The following is a 15777-nucleotide window of genomic DNA, read 5'->3' as shown; positions in this document are numbered from 1 at the left end:
TATCTGTATGTTTTTTTTTTTGCATTTTCTACATGTATTGTCTATAATAAAAACTACTAAAAATTGCTATTAATCATAATCAACTATTAGGATTTAACATGTATCAGACATGGTAACACCTTCTGTTACAGTATTTAATTCTCTTTACAAATCTGAGAGAACCTATTTTTAAACTCTATTTCATAAATAAGAAAGCTGAGACTTAAAACTAAGCTATTTGCTTAAAAGATCATAGGACTAGTACATTCCAGAGATGGCATTTGAACCCAGGACTGACTGATACTCAAGCCTCAGGTTTCTGAAGAAGTCTGATTTGTGGCTGTTGGAATCCATGGTTTACTTTATCCTGCCCTGGGCTCACCACTTGATTGTGAAAGCAATTTTGGTCATGTGTGCCTCTTCTTTGAAAGTTCTAGGAGGGTTGGATTTTGTGTATTTGTCAGGGAGGTCAGTGATCAGCCCAGCTTAGGTAAATGTGGTTGACATAGGTGTTGCCTGTCAGTGGATGCAAAGGTTGATGATTGGTGTGCTCCCTTATGTCTTTAAGAAGGTTGAAGGGTGTGGGCTGCAGTGCTGGAAAGGGGTGTGTGTTAGAATTCTGTCACTCAGCAGTGAGTAGAGTGGAAAGAGCAGTGATCTAGGGCTCAGATACACAGCTTTGGTTTTAGAGAAACGACATTAAAGTTGGAGTTAAAAGGTCTGTGGTTTGAGCCTGACTCTCCCATGTCATAGACATGCTTTGGCTTCAGTTTCCTCATTTCTAATAGAAATGTCTGTTCTACTTGCCTCCCAGGATCATGGTGATGATTAAATGTCATGATGTGGGGGAAAAGTGTCAAGTAAACTTAAAGGGCTATCAAATAAAGTTCTGTGATAGGGATTTTTAGTGTAACAGGGTAGGTTGAGGGTGGGGGTACTGATCTCAGAGACTTCAGGGGGATAGATTTGGACATGAACAGTAGTAGTTTGTTTTGTTTGTTTGGTGTTTTTTTTTTTTTTTTTTTTTTTGTCACCAGCTTGCTGCCTCCAACTTTGCCTTCGCTTAGGTGGTGAAGTATTTTGTTCCATTGTCTATGTACTACTGTGAATTGGAATGCTCTGGAATTTGTTCCTCCCAAGTTCCTTGGATTCATTCTGCCCAGAACTCACATCTCCCCAGTGAAATAAATTTCAGTATAGGTGGTCATTTTGTAGCTATGCCAGTGGTTGGAAGTATGCCGTATCTTTCCCTTGGCCTGTCTTCCTTCCTTGTCTTTACTGCATGTCAGTCTGTCTTTTCTCTTGAATAGCCCAAGGGCATGAGTGGGATTGTCTGTCGCTGGGGAGGGAAGGAGCTCACCTTCTTACTGTGGACACAGTGCCTTGTTTCTTGTCGGACTCGTTCTGTGCAAGACTATGTGGAATATCAAGATAAAGAGGATAGGGTCTTAGCTCTCAAAGAACCCACTGTTCATGCAGAAGAAACTATATTCAAGAAATAAACCTGAGGGTTAGGGTCAGAGCTGAGGTAGCTAGCTTGAAAATTTACTGTTATGAGAGGTGTAGAACTCACTCTAAATGAAAATATATTGTTGGGGACAGTGCAGACAGAAGTGGTAAATTGTTGGTGTGACTTCTGTGACTTTTTGCTTTTTAACAACTGTTTGAATCAGCTGTTTTCAAGCTAGGGTTTATGTCTAGCTATCCCCAAGGTGATTTTTTTGAGTCATCACCATTTCATTGCACGTTTCATCTCACTTGGAAAGCCAGTGCTTCTGTTCAGGGGCCCTGCTAAGTCAGCAGCCCTGTCTCACTGTCTGCTTTTTTTTTTTTTTTTGGCTTTGAGAATGGTACTTGAAGACTAAGTAGGTCATGGATATCTATTTTGAACTGAGTATGGTTGGGCTGCATGGACATTTAATTTCCGGATCAGATCTTGTTGAACTTGTTTGCCTAGGAGGTTGGCAAGCAAAGCACTCTCTGGTTGGTTGAACGGTGTATTTATAAAGTGTTAAGAGTCAGAAAGTAACAAGACACTCCAGTTCTCAGTTCCAAGAGCAAGTGATGGAGAGGTTTCAAAAACCTTCAGGAAGGTGGGGAGCATATTTTTTCCACCTGGTTTTCTTGAATTTTCTGAAAATGGTTGATCTTCACTAACCTTTTTCATTTTTAAGGAATCAAATTTAATATTTAACCCAGTGTTAGTTGGCTTCTGCTCTATGTTAGCAACAGCTTCTATTTGCTGATTTACTGTGTACTGCGTGTGACCTTTATGTACATTATCTCATTTAATCCTCACAGTAGCCTCAGAAAGTGGGTGGGGTACTATTTTTTACATTTAACAGATGGAGAAACTGAGAAACAAGGTAGTGCAGTAATTTACCCCCAGACCCAGTATGTGAGTAGCAGGGCAAGAGGTTTGAACCTAGGTCCTTCTGGCAGAGTCTGGCCTTTTGCCTCACACTGGTCTTCATATGAGCCCTGGGAGTGAGTAGAGGACACACCTGGCCAGGCATAGGGAGTGTTTCCTTGGCCTATTCTGAAGTGAGGGGTGACCGTTCTCTCTGCAATGATCACCCAGGGGTGGTGGGGACCCAGGCCCCCTGACTCAGAGCTCCTACGTGGAACCAGAATTGTATTAACTAGGCTGTCACTCTGGCATGACAGAATTTTCAGGGCTTTAATATTTGTTGGGTTGTCTCCTGTTTCACTATTTTTCCCTGTGTCCTTACCTTGGATGAGCACAGTGAGGTGGTGAGCTCTGTGAGAGGATATGGATGGTGCTGGTGTCCTTTTTTTTTTTTTTTTAAATTCAGTTTTATTGAGATATATTCACATACCATACATTCATCCATGGTGTACAATAAACTGTTCACAGTACCATCATATAGTTGTGCATTTATCACCCCAATCTATTTTTGAACATTTTCCTTATACCAGAAAGAATCAGAATAAAAAATAAAAATAAAAAAGAACACACAAATCATCCCCTCCCATCCCACCCTATTTTTCATTTAGTTTTTGTCCCCGTTTTTCTACTCATCCATCCATGTACTGGATAAAGGGAGTCAATCCACAAGGTTTTCACAATCACACTGTCACCCCTTTTAAGCTACATTGTTATACAGTCGTCTTCAAGGGTCAAGGCTACTGGGTTGGAGTTTGGTAGTTTCAGGTATTTACTTCTAGCTATTCCCATGCGTTAAAACCTAAAAAGTGTTATCTATATAGTGCGTAAGAATGCCCACCAGAGTGACCTCTTGACTCCATTTGAAATCTCTAAGCCACTGAAGCTTTATTTTGTTTCATTTTGCATCCCCCTTTTGGTCAAGAAGATGTTCTCAATCCCACGCTGCCAGGTCCAGATTCATCCCTGGGAGTCATATCCTGTGTTGCCAGGGAGATTTACACCCCTCGAAGTCAGGTCCCATGTAGTGGGGAGGGCAGTGAGTTTACCTGCTGAGGTGGCTTAGCCAGAGAGAGAGGGCCACATCTGAGCAACAAAGAGACACTCAGGGGGAGACTCTTAGGCACAATTATAAGCAGGTTTAGCCTCTGCTTTGCAGTAACAAGCTTCAGAGGGGCAAGCCCCAGGACAGAGGGCTCGGCATGTCAAGCCATCAGTCCCCAGTGTTTATGAGAACATCAGCAACAATCCAGGTGAGGAAGTCCAACACCTCCGTGTCCTCCCCCAGCTCTTCAGGGGGTCCCCAAATATATATTTTTATTCTCCGCCCAAATTATTTTGGAATGTGTTGCTATTTCACTCTAACGTATACAGACCTACCATATCTCACTTCCTATTCAAAGTTCCATGTAATTGTGGTGTTTGAAGAAACTGACTGTAGAAGTTATACTGTTTAGAAGATATAGATCCTATACCAAACAAACATTTCTTCCCTTGGTGTCACATGGAAGTTGAAGTTTTAACACACAGTCAGTTTCAAACTTTACCCTTTGGCCTGATTTGTGCTGGCATCCCTTTAACTGCCTCCTCTGTGTGTACCGGCTGTATCCTCCACCTTCAGTAGTCCATGCTCTCCCAACATTTTTCAGGAGTAAACACAAGTTTTGGGGTGTTTTCTCTAGTTTTTGCCCTAAACTGCTGTCTGTAATGATACTGCTACTATTTGTTTTTATTTTTTGTGTGTCAGTTTGCAGGCACTTTGCATCAGTCGGTGCTGTCATCGGCTACTCCCAGCCAGCCAGCCCCATTTGCGGACTGGGATTCTTAGGGGAAGTAACAGACCTGAGACTTTTGGGTAGCATACTTTCTACCTCACAGCTTCCTCTGAAATTTTCTTTAAAACATTTGAGGAGGTCTTTGTTTAAAATCAGATTGCATTCTGAAAGTGAAAGAACACCTCTTCATGCCAGCCAAGCTGCTGGAATTTGGCTTGCTGCTGGTACTGAGCACTGTCAGGAGAATCTGGGCCCGACCCTGGTTTCCAGCCCACCATTTCCTGTCATTCTGAGCTTGGGAGGTTACTTGACCTCCCTAGTCTCAGTTTCTTATAATTTGGGGATAATAAAAGTAATATTTACCTTAGAGAGCTGTGGCAAGGTGTAAATGAGACTGTGTATAAAATCATCCAGGGCACAACCAACAGGTCATTACCTTCATTTTTAAGCTACAGTTCATCTTCATTTTAAGCTACAGTTATGTGGAGAAATCCTATATCTCTTTCAGCTAAAGAAGCAGAGTCCAGAATCTCCTGCCTTCCTAAGGGCAATAGTAACTGACCTCTGCTGCTAACCCCTCGCCCAGAACAACAGGCAAGCTGGAGGGAGGGGAGCGGAATCAGCGGGAAGAGCCCTTATTTCACCTATAATCTGTCCCGACCCGCGGGACGTTCAAGGGAGGCTCCGAGTCCTGTGAGGGAGGAATGGTATGGGACAAGAGACACGACGAATGACAGCAAGACAGGTTTCTGATCAAGCTGCAAAATTTTATTGAAGAGGCAGGGTATATATACTCAAAGGGTGGAGGGAGTGGCTAGTAAGGACGGGTGGCGATCTAGGATTGGCTGCTGCTGTTGCTAGGGTGGAAGGCAAACGTAGGGGGATTGGCGGTTGCTGTTACTGGGGGTCTGGGATTGGTGGTAGCTGTTGCTGGGGTGGATGGCCAATGGGCGGCTACTGTTTAGGCGCGAACTAGTTACTGCTTAGGCGGGAACTACTGTTACTTCCTAGAAGAAGGCTAATTATAGCTTAGGCTGTTCTTGCATCAGCCCTGGTGGCCATGTTGCATGTTACCGGTATCGCTGAAGGTGAATATTATATATGCTACCTTAATTGTCCCCAACAATAATCTTTCCAAGATTTTCCCAGTCCCTTTGGTTTGGGGTGGGGTAGTCAGCATTTGCTTCATTTGCTGGGAACCAGAGCTCTGGGAAGTCTGTGTTAACCACAGTCTGGAATGCCTGGGCCGGAATTTTAAAAAATGAAGAAATGCCAAACAGGATTTTAGAAACTGAGGTATTTTATTTTTATTGTTATTAATAAAATTTTTATTGTGAAATTTAACATACATACAGAACAGTGGTAACTTTCAAAGTATGATTTAAAAAGTAGGTAGAGAGCAAATTTCAAAGAATGTTATGGGTTACATTCCCACCATGTCAGTTATTTCCTTCTAGCTATTCTAATACTCTAGCATCTAACAAAAATTTTATATAAAGATTCAGTATTCGTAATCCTCTGTTAAATCCTATCTTGTCTGTGGCTACTCCTTTCTCTTGTTCAATCATTTTCTCAGTCTTCAGGGGTGTCTAGGCAGTGACCACCCCAACTTGTTCATATTGAAAATGGGTGTTAACATTATGGGGAAGGGGGCTGCATTTGGTTGATGTTTATAAAGAGGCTGTTGCCTCTGGGTTTTAGGACTTGTCTAGTCTAGGAACACTGGTGGATTTAAGTTTCTGAAAAATAAACTTAGTGAGTGAAACTTTTATACAGTCTCAGATAGGGACCTAGGTATTTTGGGACTACTGTTGGTTAGGGCTTGGCATATTGCGGCAATTTGGAATATCTAGCTGGAGCTTGCATAAGAGTAACTTCTAGGGTAGCCTCTTGACTATTTGAAGTCTCTTAGCCACTGAAACCTTATTTTGTTACCTTTCTTTTCCCACCTTTGGTTAAGACCTTTTCAATCCCTCGATGCCAGGGCCAGGCTCATTCCTGGGAGTCATGTCCTGCATCACCAGGGAGATTCAACCCCCTGGGAGTCATATCCCAGTAGGGAGGAGGGTAATGAATTTGTTTGCCACGTTGGGCTTAGAGAGAGACAGGCCACATCTGAGCAACAAAAGAGATTCTCTGGAGGTGCCTCTTAGGCCTAATTATAGGAAGACAGCCTCCCTTTTACAGCCATAAGTAGAAACTGAGGTATTTTAAATGTGCACACTGGACACATGAATACTTTTAGCATACACAAGTACAATGACTGTGTAATTATTGTGAGATTACTCTTATGTCTAAATTTAAGGCCTTCTGGCCCTGTCTCTTGAAAAGTCCTATTTAAGCATCTAGCAGATTTCAGTCTTATATTTTTACCACCTAATGGGAGACCTTTTCTTCCTTCCTTTTTGCAAATTTAAACCTAGAAGAGTGTAGGGAAGTTCCAGAGGAAACAGGAAAGTGACCTGAGGTTTTTGGTCATTGGTTTTGTGTCTTTTTACTTTGCGATTTTGAACAACTCCTATTACTTTTGGCCTTCTTGAACTTACAGTCTACAGGAGAACTTACAGTTTATCTAGGGGAGATAGGTCTGAAGCTATGTTCCTAATGTTTCTGTGGTTGTAGTCAAGGCTGCTTTTCTTCAGGGCTTGTGAGTCTTGAGGACTCTAAATCTTAATGCATTATAAACTAGAAATTTGTAAACTGTGGTTTTTCACACTAAAAGAATGTCAGACAGCATTAATGACTGGGCATCCCAGTGTGACCTGCTCTCTCCTCAGGCTCCGAGACTTGTGTTACACCACTTGCTGGAGTGGCTACAGTTACCTGTTTACCTGTCCCCTGCCCAGCTTGATGGCAAGCTCTCCGACAGTGGTGCTTTAGACTTACAACTTGTTATATTTTAGGCATCATATGTATCGTACTTTCATGTGTAACACAACTGATACCTACCTAAAAGGGGTTGAAGGAGTTGGAATTCTTAACATGGAGGAAAGAAAGCTGAGGGGCAGATTGTCAGGTCCACTGCAGCCATTTATTATGTAACTTTGGTTCTCTACCACCAGGGTGGTGGGAGATGCGTGGGGCCAGGGATGCTAAATGTCCTCCAACATGGGGCTGTCCCACTCAACCAGACTTGTCTCCCTTCCCCATCCCATGCCTATAGCATGTCTGTGAGAAACAGAACAAGGTACCAGGCAGGCACCTTGTAAGGAGTCTAAGGGGTCCCTAGTATTATCTTCTTGTTTTTTAGGCCAAGAGCTGGAAAAGTCATACAGCTAACACCTGGGAGAGTCAGCATTTGAAAGCACGTCTGCCTGACTCCAAATCCTGAGCCCTTAAGTATCTGGTAAGCTGCCACATCTGCCCTGAGAACATAGCCAGAGAAACCAAGCTAATTAAACTGACAGCTCCCCAAATGTAAATTAGATCTAAGGAAGAACTTCTGGACATTTGTTTGTTTGTTTTTTTTTAAATTAGAGCTAAAATGGAGGGTTCTAGAGTTGTGCTTTTCAAGCTGGGGTTCACAATCTATAGTTACAGAATCAATTTAGAGGGTCGCCATTTACATTTTTTTGAAGTGAAATAGAACGGTATAAAATATTACACATGGTAAAGATTAGTATGTGTGTTTGTGTTGTGGGTCATGGTGGAAATAAATTTCTAACTTTGGGTCATGGTCAAAAATGTTTGAAAAGCAATGTCCAAGAGAGAGATGAAAAACAATGTCCGAGAGAGATTGTATTTAAATCAATATAGGTAGATTGTGAAGTCCTTGGAGTAGGGATGTTTTTTTCTGTATTTTATGTTCCCTCCATTCTTAGCTCAGTGCTGAGTATGTGGTTGGTTGGTTGGTTTGTCTGGGCTAACTTGTTACAGTTCTGCCTTCCAACTGGAAGAACCATCAGAATCATATTAGGAACAGTTTACAGAACATAGTCTGGTCCTCTCCTTACATGGAAATGAGAGTGGTCGTCTTGCCCCCCCTTTATGGATGAGGAAAGCAGAGAGATGGCAAGTGTGTGATGGTTAAGAGCTTGGGCTCTGGAATCCAAGAAGCCTGGGTTTGAATTCTCTGTGTGTTGAGTCCTAGTTGTGTGACTTTGGGCAACTTCTTTAACCTGCAAAGCCACACTTTCTCCATCTTTAAACTGGGGGGTAATAATGGTAGCTACCTTAGATACTGTGAGGATTAGTTGAGATAATATCTAAGTGCCTTTAGCACAGTGCCTGGCATCTAATAAGCAGGCAGTAAGTCTTATCAGATGCTTCTGCTTTTGTGGTTAATATTAAGAGAGGTCAAGTGACTCAGCCTGGTTGCAGAGTACCAGCTGCAGCCAGGCCCACTGCAGGGGGCTCCTTGTAGAGCTCCAGTTCTGCAGTCATTCTCGATCTTCAGCTGAACAAGAAGCCTTAACATGTGGTCTGGTTGTGGCAGTGAAAGGAAGTAGATATGCCAGTGGAGCATGTGTGTAGCAGGGAGATTCTGGTTTTATAGCTAGAGAAAACAAAGCAGCTAACATACACAGTGAAATGGGACTCCCATCAAGGAATTTGAGAATATAAATGGTATTTTTAAGGAAAGCTATGTGCTTTTTATTTAATAAAACAAAAAACCTAATGTTTTCTTGAAATTGAAGCTAGTGATGGGTAAGATTAAACTTGTGGTTTTGTGTTTGGCACAGGGATAGTTTTAGTTGAAGCTCCAAGTTCTGGTGTATAGTGATTTCTGATATCACTGACTGGGTCTAGCAGCACCTCTGTGAACTCAGAATTAACTACGTGAAGATAAGTAAGTGGTATGTTGAAGGTCCATGACACATTTCAAAGGGACTTGGGTTTTGCATTAGTTCCTAATTTTTCAAGTCTGAATCTGTTCATTTCTGTTGTTCAGGCTGGAGAGTCTTAAGCCTTCTTTCTCCCCGAAGTTAAAATATTTTTGTTATTTATATTCCTAACTGCTGTTTTTGTATCTTGAGAAGAAAAGATGATAGACACTAAAAAATTATCCACTGATAGAAAATTTCTGATTTATATTTCAGCTGAAAATTTGACTCTCTCCCTTGTTTGGAAGAAGTGCAGTTTAGGGACAGTCAAATGTAATAGCTAAGGGCATGGATTTTTTTTAGCTACTCCTAGGTTCCTGTCCTGTCTTCTGTACTTTCTGTAAGCTGTGTGACTTTGGGCAAATAGCTTAACCTCTCTGCCCCCCATCTCTCTGCCCCCCATCTGTAAAATGGGCTAATGATCGTATTCTACCTTATAAGGTTGTTAAGAGGATTAAATGGGGTAATATATGTAAAGTCCTCAATGTATTGACTGCTCATAAACTCTTTTTTTCTTGCAGTTTTATTGAGATATAGTCACATACCATACAGTCATCCAAAGTGTACTGTCACTTGTTCACAGTATCATCATAGAGTTGTGCATTAATCACCACATTCAATTTTTAAACATTTTCATTACTCCAAAAAAAATAAATAAATAAAAAATAAAAATAAGAATAAGAATTAAAAGTAAAAAAGAATACCCAAAACAACCCATTTCCCCCATTCTCCCTATTATTCATTTACTTTTTTGTCCCCATTTTTCTACTCATCTGTCCATACACTGGATAAAGGGAGCATGAGCCACAAGGTTTTCTCCAATCATAGTCACACCTTATGAGCTATATACTTATACACAGGTCTTCAAGAAAAAAGGCTTCTGGGCAGCAGTTAAACAGTTTCAGGTATTTTCTTCTAGCTATTCTAATACCCTAAAAACTAAAAAGGGATATCTATATAATGCATAAGAATAACCTCCAGAATGACCTCATAACTCCATTTAAAATCTCTCAGCCCCTGAAATGTTTCTTTGTTTCATTTCTCTTCCCCTTTTGGTTAAGAAGGCTTTCTCAATCCCACAATGCCAGGTCTAGGCTCATCCCCGGAAGTCATGTACCATGTTGCCCGGGAGATTTACACCCCTGGGAGTCATGTCCCACATAGTGGGGAGGGCAACGAGTCCACTTGCCAAGTTGGCTTAGAGAAAGAGGCCACATCTGTGCCTGCTCATAAACTCGACACCCAGTGGGAGCTATCATCATCGTCATCCTCATCATCGTCTTTAATAATAGTAGTGGAAGGTTTTTCAGGAGACCAGGATTATAGACCTGGCCTTTCCATTGCTAACATCTGGCCCTGGATATGTTGCTGAACCCCTCTGGACCTCAGTATTCTTTTGTCTGAAACAAGGGAGTTGTACAGATTTGACAGAGGCCTCCTAGCTGGAAGGTTCTGCTGTACATACTGAGTGTCTTGTTTCTTGTCAGCTCTGAGCAATGTGATACTGGCTGCCAGGATTTTGAGACACATTTTCTGTTAAGGACCTGTTGCCCAACTGACCAGATGTTGTCCCTGATAACCTTTGCTTATCTTTTCCTTGATTTTTATTTTCTTAATCTATCTCCTTTTTCTCTAGCCTCTGACAAATGACTCCTCATGCTTTTATATTTTTTTGTCTAATGTAATCAGACTATAGGAAGGCATGCTAGGTTGGAGTTACATCTTGGCTTGGCAGAGCCTCAAACAGAGGGGATATTACAAATAAGAGGAGTCCCATCACTTTATTTTTGGTTTTCAAATCATTGCTGTGTTTGTCCTTATCAAGTTCCCCAACCTAATCACTAAGGGATGCTTATATCTTGGGCTATCCAGAGAGCCATTCCCAAGAAAGAAATGGCTCTTTTGGTCTTTAATAAACTATTCTCACTTTGTTTCCTTCCTGGCCTCTGGTTTTAGTTTGAACTTTGAAGAGTTTACCATAGCTAATCTCTGTGTAATTCTATGTCTTGCACATTTCTTTGCTAGCCCTATTTTTGTAAAAACTGGAGCTGTTGAGTTAATCTCTGGCTTGTCAGTGGTGTTTCAGGTTTATCTTGTTCTCCAGGACAGGCATGCACAATGAATTTAACTGAGTTGTTGGCAACACACTTTCTGTCTAATTGTACACCTGTCCAGCAAATGCAGCCAGCCCACCTACCTGTTACCTGGTTTGCCAGCCATCCCTGTCATGTTGGTGTCTTCCTTGGTTCTTCAGACTCAGTCTTGTCATTTGTAATTAGTTTCCTATGTTCCTCAGAGAACTAGAACTGTTTTTTTCTTCACTTAATTTAAAAGCAGCAGTGCTCCCTCTTGCGGTATAGTCCCTCTGCATTCCCATCTTTCCTGTATCCTCCCAGGTAAAATCTTTGGTTATGATCAGCCACATAAAATTATCCTTGATAGAGCAATACTTGTTAAAAAAAAATGGGACAAGTAGAAAAATGTATATATTTTTAGTTTCTCTGAGCTCAGCGTGGTTTTGCATTTTGCTTTCGGTTTTAATGTGGTTTTTCTTTTTAGAACTTCACAATTATAAAATATTTTAAAGGGCACAGTTCTTCCAAAAGTTAAGCATAGAGTTACCATTTGACTGTACAATTTCACTCCTAGGTCTAAACCCAAAAGAATTGAAAATAGGTACTCAAACAAATACTTGTAGATGCATGTTTATAGTCAAACTATTTACAATAGCCTCACAATACCAAAAAGGTGGAAACAACCCAAATATCCATCAATGGATGGATGAATAAAATATGGTATAAACATACAATGGAATATTATTCAACCCTAAAAAGTAATAAAGTTCTGATACAGTCTATGACCTGGGTGAACATTGAAGATTATGTTGAGTGGATGGAGTCAGGCACAAAAGGCCACATGTATGATTATAATTGTATGAAATATCCAGAATAGGTAAATCCATAGAGACAGAAAGCAGACTGGAGAGGGGGAGGGAGGAATGGGGACTGACTCCTTTATGGGTATAGGGTTTTCTTTTGGGGTGATGAAAATGTTTTGGAACTAGATAGAGGTGGTGTTTGTGCAACATTGTGAATGTAGTAAATGCCACTGAATTGCACACTTTGAAATGGTTAATTTTATATTATGTGGATTTTACCTCAATTAAAAAAATATTTTGAAAGTGCTTCTGGTACCTGTTTTTGCCAAGGGTGGCTTTTTCAGTGAAACCATTAAAGTGCTGATTTCTAGTGAGGCTCTGTAATATAGATGTGAGGAGTTAGGTGGCTGGGGCTGGGCTCCTGCTTCCCCACTCAGCAGCCCTGGTGAAGTTAGTCTAGCAGGTTGCTTCACCTCTCTCAGCCTACTTCCTCATCTGTAAAGAGGGCTTTAGGTAGGCCTTACCTTATAGGGTTGTTATGAGAATCAGGTGAGATAATGGACGTAAAGTGCTTGGCACACAGTAAATGCTTAATAAAGATTAATCTTTATCTTTTGTCTATAAAAGGAGAGAATGGACTCAGGGAGAGAAACAAAAATGCTGCAACTAGAGGAATGGGGGTGATTTCAGCCATCTAGATTTAGATTAGAAATTTGAAAAAGGGTAGAAAAATTTTTTTCCTACTTTCATTTTAGAGGTAGCCATAACCATATGCAGCCAGTGAAGCTAGTGAGGGATTACTTCTGCAAACTAAAATAAAGAGTATTTGTAAGGTACTTAGAACAGTTCCTGGCAGGTAGTGAGGGCTTTATAAGTATTTGATTAAAGAAAAGAAAAGAAAAAAAGCAAAAACTTAAGCAAATTGTGGCAGTCTTAACATAGCAATGATAGGGTAAGTGCCACCTGCCCATTTCCCTTTCTGAGAAACCTGCTACATCCATACTTGGGTGGCCTTATTCTGTAGCTGGTTTTGCCAGCAAGAACACATGTTGCTTTGTGCCTGTATGTATCTTTTGTTAGCCCTTCTGTGTTTGTGGGAGGTTGAGCTCTGGGCTCACTTTTGTAGACTTGGTCTTGTGTCTTTGATACCTGCTTTCTTCCAGGACAAAGGGGCTTTAGTTCTCACCTGGGCCCAGTCAAGCCTGCCAGAGGAGTAAAGGATTAAGAAAACTTTGACCTAAGAAGAGGCTTCTGTCATTCCACTACAAGAAGGTTAGTCTGATATTCAGACCATTGTTAAAGAAATATGATTTTTATTTCTTAACTAGTCAGTACAAAATTGTGGAGTAGAGATATCTCCAAGTTTAGGATATTTCTTGAATTTAAATGGGTACGTTGATCTCTGTTTTCTAATTCAGTTTGCCTCAGACGTCCTCACTTCACAGTTAGCTCCTTATTGTGTACTGGTGGTGCTTTGCATTTCACTGTCCACATAGCAGCTGTGGTATAGAAAGAAGAAAGCACATTGGACTTGGGGTCTGAAGAGCTTGTGCCAAGCCCACGCCTTGCGGTTTAGCAATTGTACATACAGGGTTTGCACTTACTATTTTTTAATCGGCCTGGTGACCCTTCCTTCTTTTGGGACCAGCGCCTCCCTGCTTTTGGGTTGCTGCTTCTCCCCTGTCCGCTCTCTGGTCCCTGGTCCCTGTGCCATAAGTGGAACCTTGTCCATCTGATTGTCTCAGGTCTCTCCCTGAATTTTTGAACTTGAGGCCTCTGAGGGTCTTTGGCTTTAGGGTGGTGACTGACCCCAGGAAAGTGGCTGTCTGGAGCTCTGGTGGTTCTGGTTTCCTGCCTGGAGCAGAAAGTCATCCTGCCATGAGATGGGATGTACCCAGCTGACCAGTCATCCATCATTATTACACAAGTCAAACAAAGTTTCTGTTTTGTCTACGCTATTTGGAAGTGTTTTGTTTTGTTGCTTATAACTAAGGGTCTTAATTAAATAGACTTTGTGACCGTTAGCAGCTCACTGAACTTCTCTAGCTCTCCCTCTTTCCTCATGTGTACAAGGAGGTAATAATTGCCTCATGGAATTACTGAGATGATCAAATGAAATAATGTACACGAAAGCTTTTGGGTGACTATAATATATGAGTGCCAGTTTGGAGGCTGACACAAGTTTATGATTGTTTTATTAACTACCTGAGACTAATGATTTGATTGTTCTGAAACATTATTGGTTTCCTTACTGTAGGTTAAATGTTTCTTCAGAAACAAAAATTAGCACATTCTAATTTTTCTAATTGTAGAGTTAAAATAAGCTTGACCCAATCTGTGTATTTGTGGGAAATGAATGAATGATTCTCGATAAACTATGGTCTTTCTAAGCCTGAAATAGGTCTCTCTGAGTTGAGTTTTAATTATGGCCTGGTGAAGAGAATACTGTCTCCAAGTCAGATGGGCTGTTCCCTGCTTCTCTGTGCTGGGAATAGCAGTGCTAAAATTTCTAAGTGGTTACATATTTGCCTTTGGTTAAGTAACCTTAAGTTTAAATCCTGGTGTTCCCACTTACTAAGCTATGTTGACTGTGGGCCTCAGTCATATCGGTAAAATGGAAATAAAACTCCCTACCCTGCAGATTGAGGATTACAAGAAATAATGTGTTTAAAGTCCTTAGCACTGTGTCTGGCACATGGTAGGTGCTGAGTAAATGCAGCTGTTTTTATTAAAAATGGTAGCTTTGGTAAGATTTCCAACTAAGGTGGTGATGGCTAGAAAATATGAATCTGAATTTGATATTTATTTTCAAAATCAATACCAAAATCAGTTAATCAGCTAGCTGTTGGATGTCTTCACTGTGAAAGGGGTGGTAGTAGAATGGATAAGATGTATTATGCTATTCCTGTCTAGTAGTCATGTACATTTAAGAAAAAAAGAAGATAACATACAAGACAGCTGGGCTTTAGAGGACGGCAGAGGATTGGGAATGGGGGGAGGAATCCCAGAAAAACCATAGAACTGATGGGGAAAATCTAGCAAGGGAAATCCATGTCAAGAACAAAACATTTAGTGTTGTTAGCAGTGAGTTGATAGACACATCATGCCTCATTTTTTCTTGCTTTGTTTTGTCTTTGTCTTCCTGATTCCATCTCAGAACTGATTTTAGTTTTTCTGATCATTATGATGACCAGTGCTCATTGTGCATTACAGAGTTTAACATTTTCTTTGCTGACTTATTTTCACCATGAATTCTTTGCTTTTTGTTTGCCCAAACCCTTAAATGATCAGAATTCTCCTAACAGATTCTGCCTCCCATTTACTCTGCATTATTTTATAGTTTTCTCCACTGTAAATGGCCTTTTCAGGATTTCTGTCATGTTGAATTGTGGCTGTTCATTCAGCAGATGTTTGTTGAGCAGCTACTACAGGCAGGACAGTGTGATAGGGAGGCCTGGGGAATAGCAAGATTGATGAGACAGTGGTCTCTGCCCTGCAGCAGGAGGAGACAGATGGGCAAACAGACTCTAATTAAGTGTGATTAGTGCCTTATGTTGTCATATAAGGAAAGACATTTGGCGGGAGCCCCAAATCCCTGAGTTCTCTGTCAGCCACTCGCTTCTGTGCTTGGTTCATGAAGGCTGGCCACCTGAGCGAGCACAGTCTGGAAAAATGCATTCTTCATTAGTAACTACAGTTGTGATTGAAATCTCTCTATGTGGTTCCCTGCTCAGTAAAATGTTTAAGTGAAGGTTCTTCTTGTCACCTCCACCCAAATCCTTCCCCAGGCAGAAAGTCTAGGCTGAATTCACAACCTTCCTCTTCTCCCACAGACTCAACTTGTTCCTCCCCTGGGTTCCCCATCTCAGAAATGGCACCATCATCAACCCAAAGGCTTGAAAGTATCCTTGATGC

The 15777-nt window shown here is 41.1% G+C and overlaps 1 protein-coding gene across 9 annotated transcripts in view; it reads left to right on the top strand.

The window, feature by feature from the left end:
* The window catches only part of SMCO4 (single-pass membrane protein with coiled-coil domains 4), a 66854-nt gene that overhangs the window by 13996 nt on the left and 37081 nt on the right, over window positions 1-15777 (top strand). For 5 of the 9 annotated variants that reach the window (XM_037841096.1, XM_037841103.1, XM_037841104.1 and 2 more), the window contains exons 2-3: window positions 7412-7507; window positions 13026-13134. The exons of 2 other annotated variants lie outside the window; for them this stretch is intronic. The gene's annotated coding sequence lies outside the window, so the exon portion shown is untranslated. The remainder of the gene's footprint in view (window positions 1-7411; window positions 7508-13025; window positions 13135-15777) is intronic. 2 more of the 9 variants (XM_037841101.1, XM_037841100.1) reach the window with 2 other exon arrangements.

This window comes from Choloepus didactylus, chromosome 6 (assembly GCF_015220235.1).
Source record: "Choloepus didactylus isolate mChoDid1 chromosome 6, mChoDid1.pri, whole genome shotgun sequence".
Classification (NCBI taxonomy): domain Eukaryota; kingdom Metazoa; phylum Chordata; class Mammalia; order Pilosa; family Megalonychidae; genus Choloepus; species Choloepus didactylus.
This window is presented reverse-complemented; position numbering and strand designations above follow the sequence as displayed.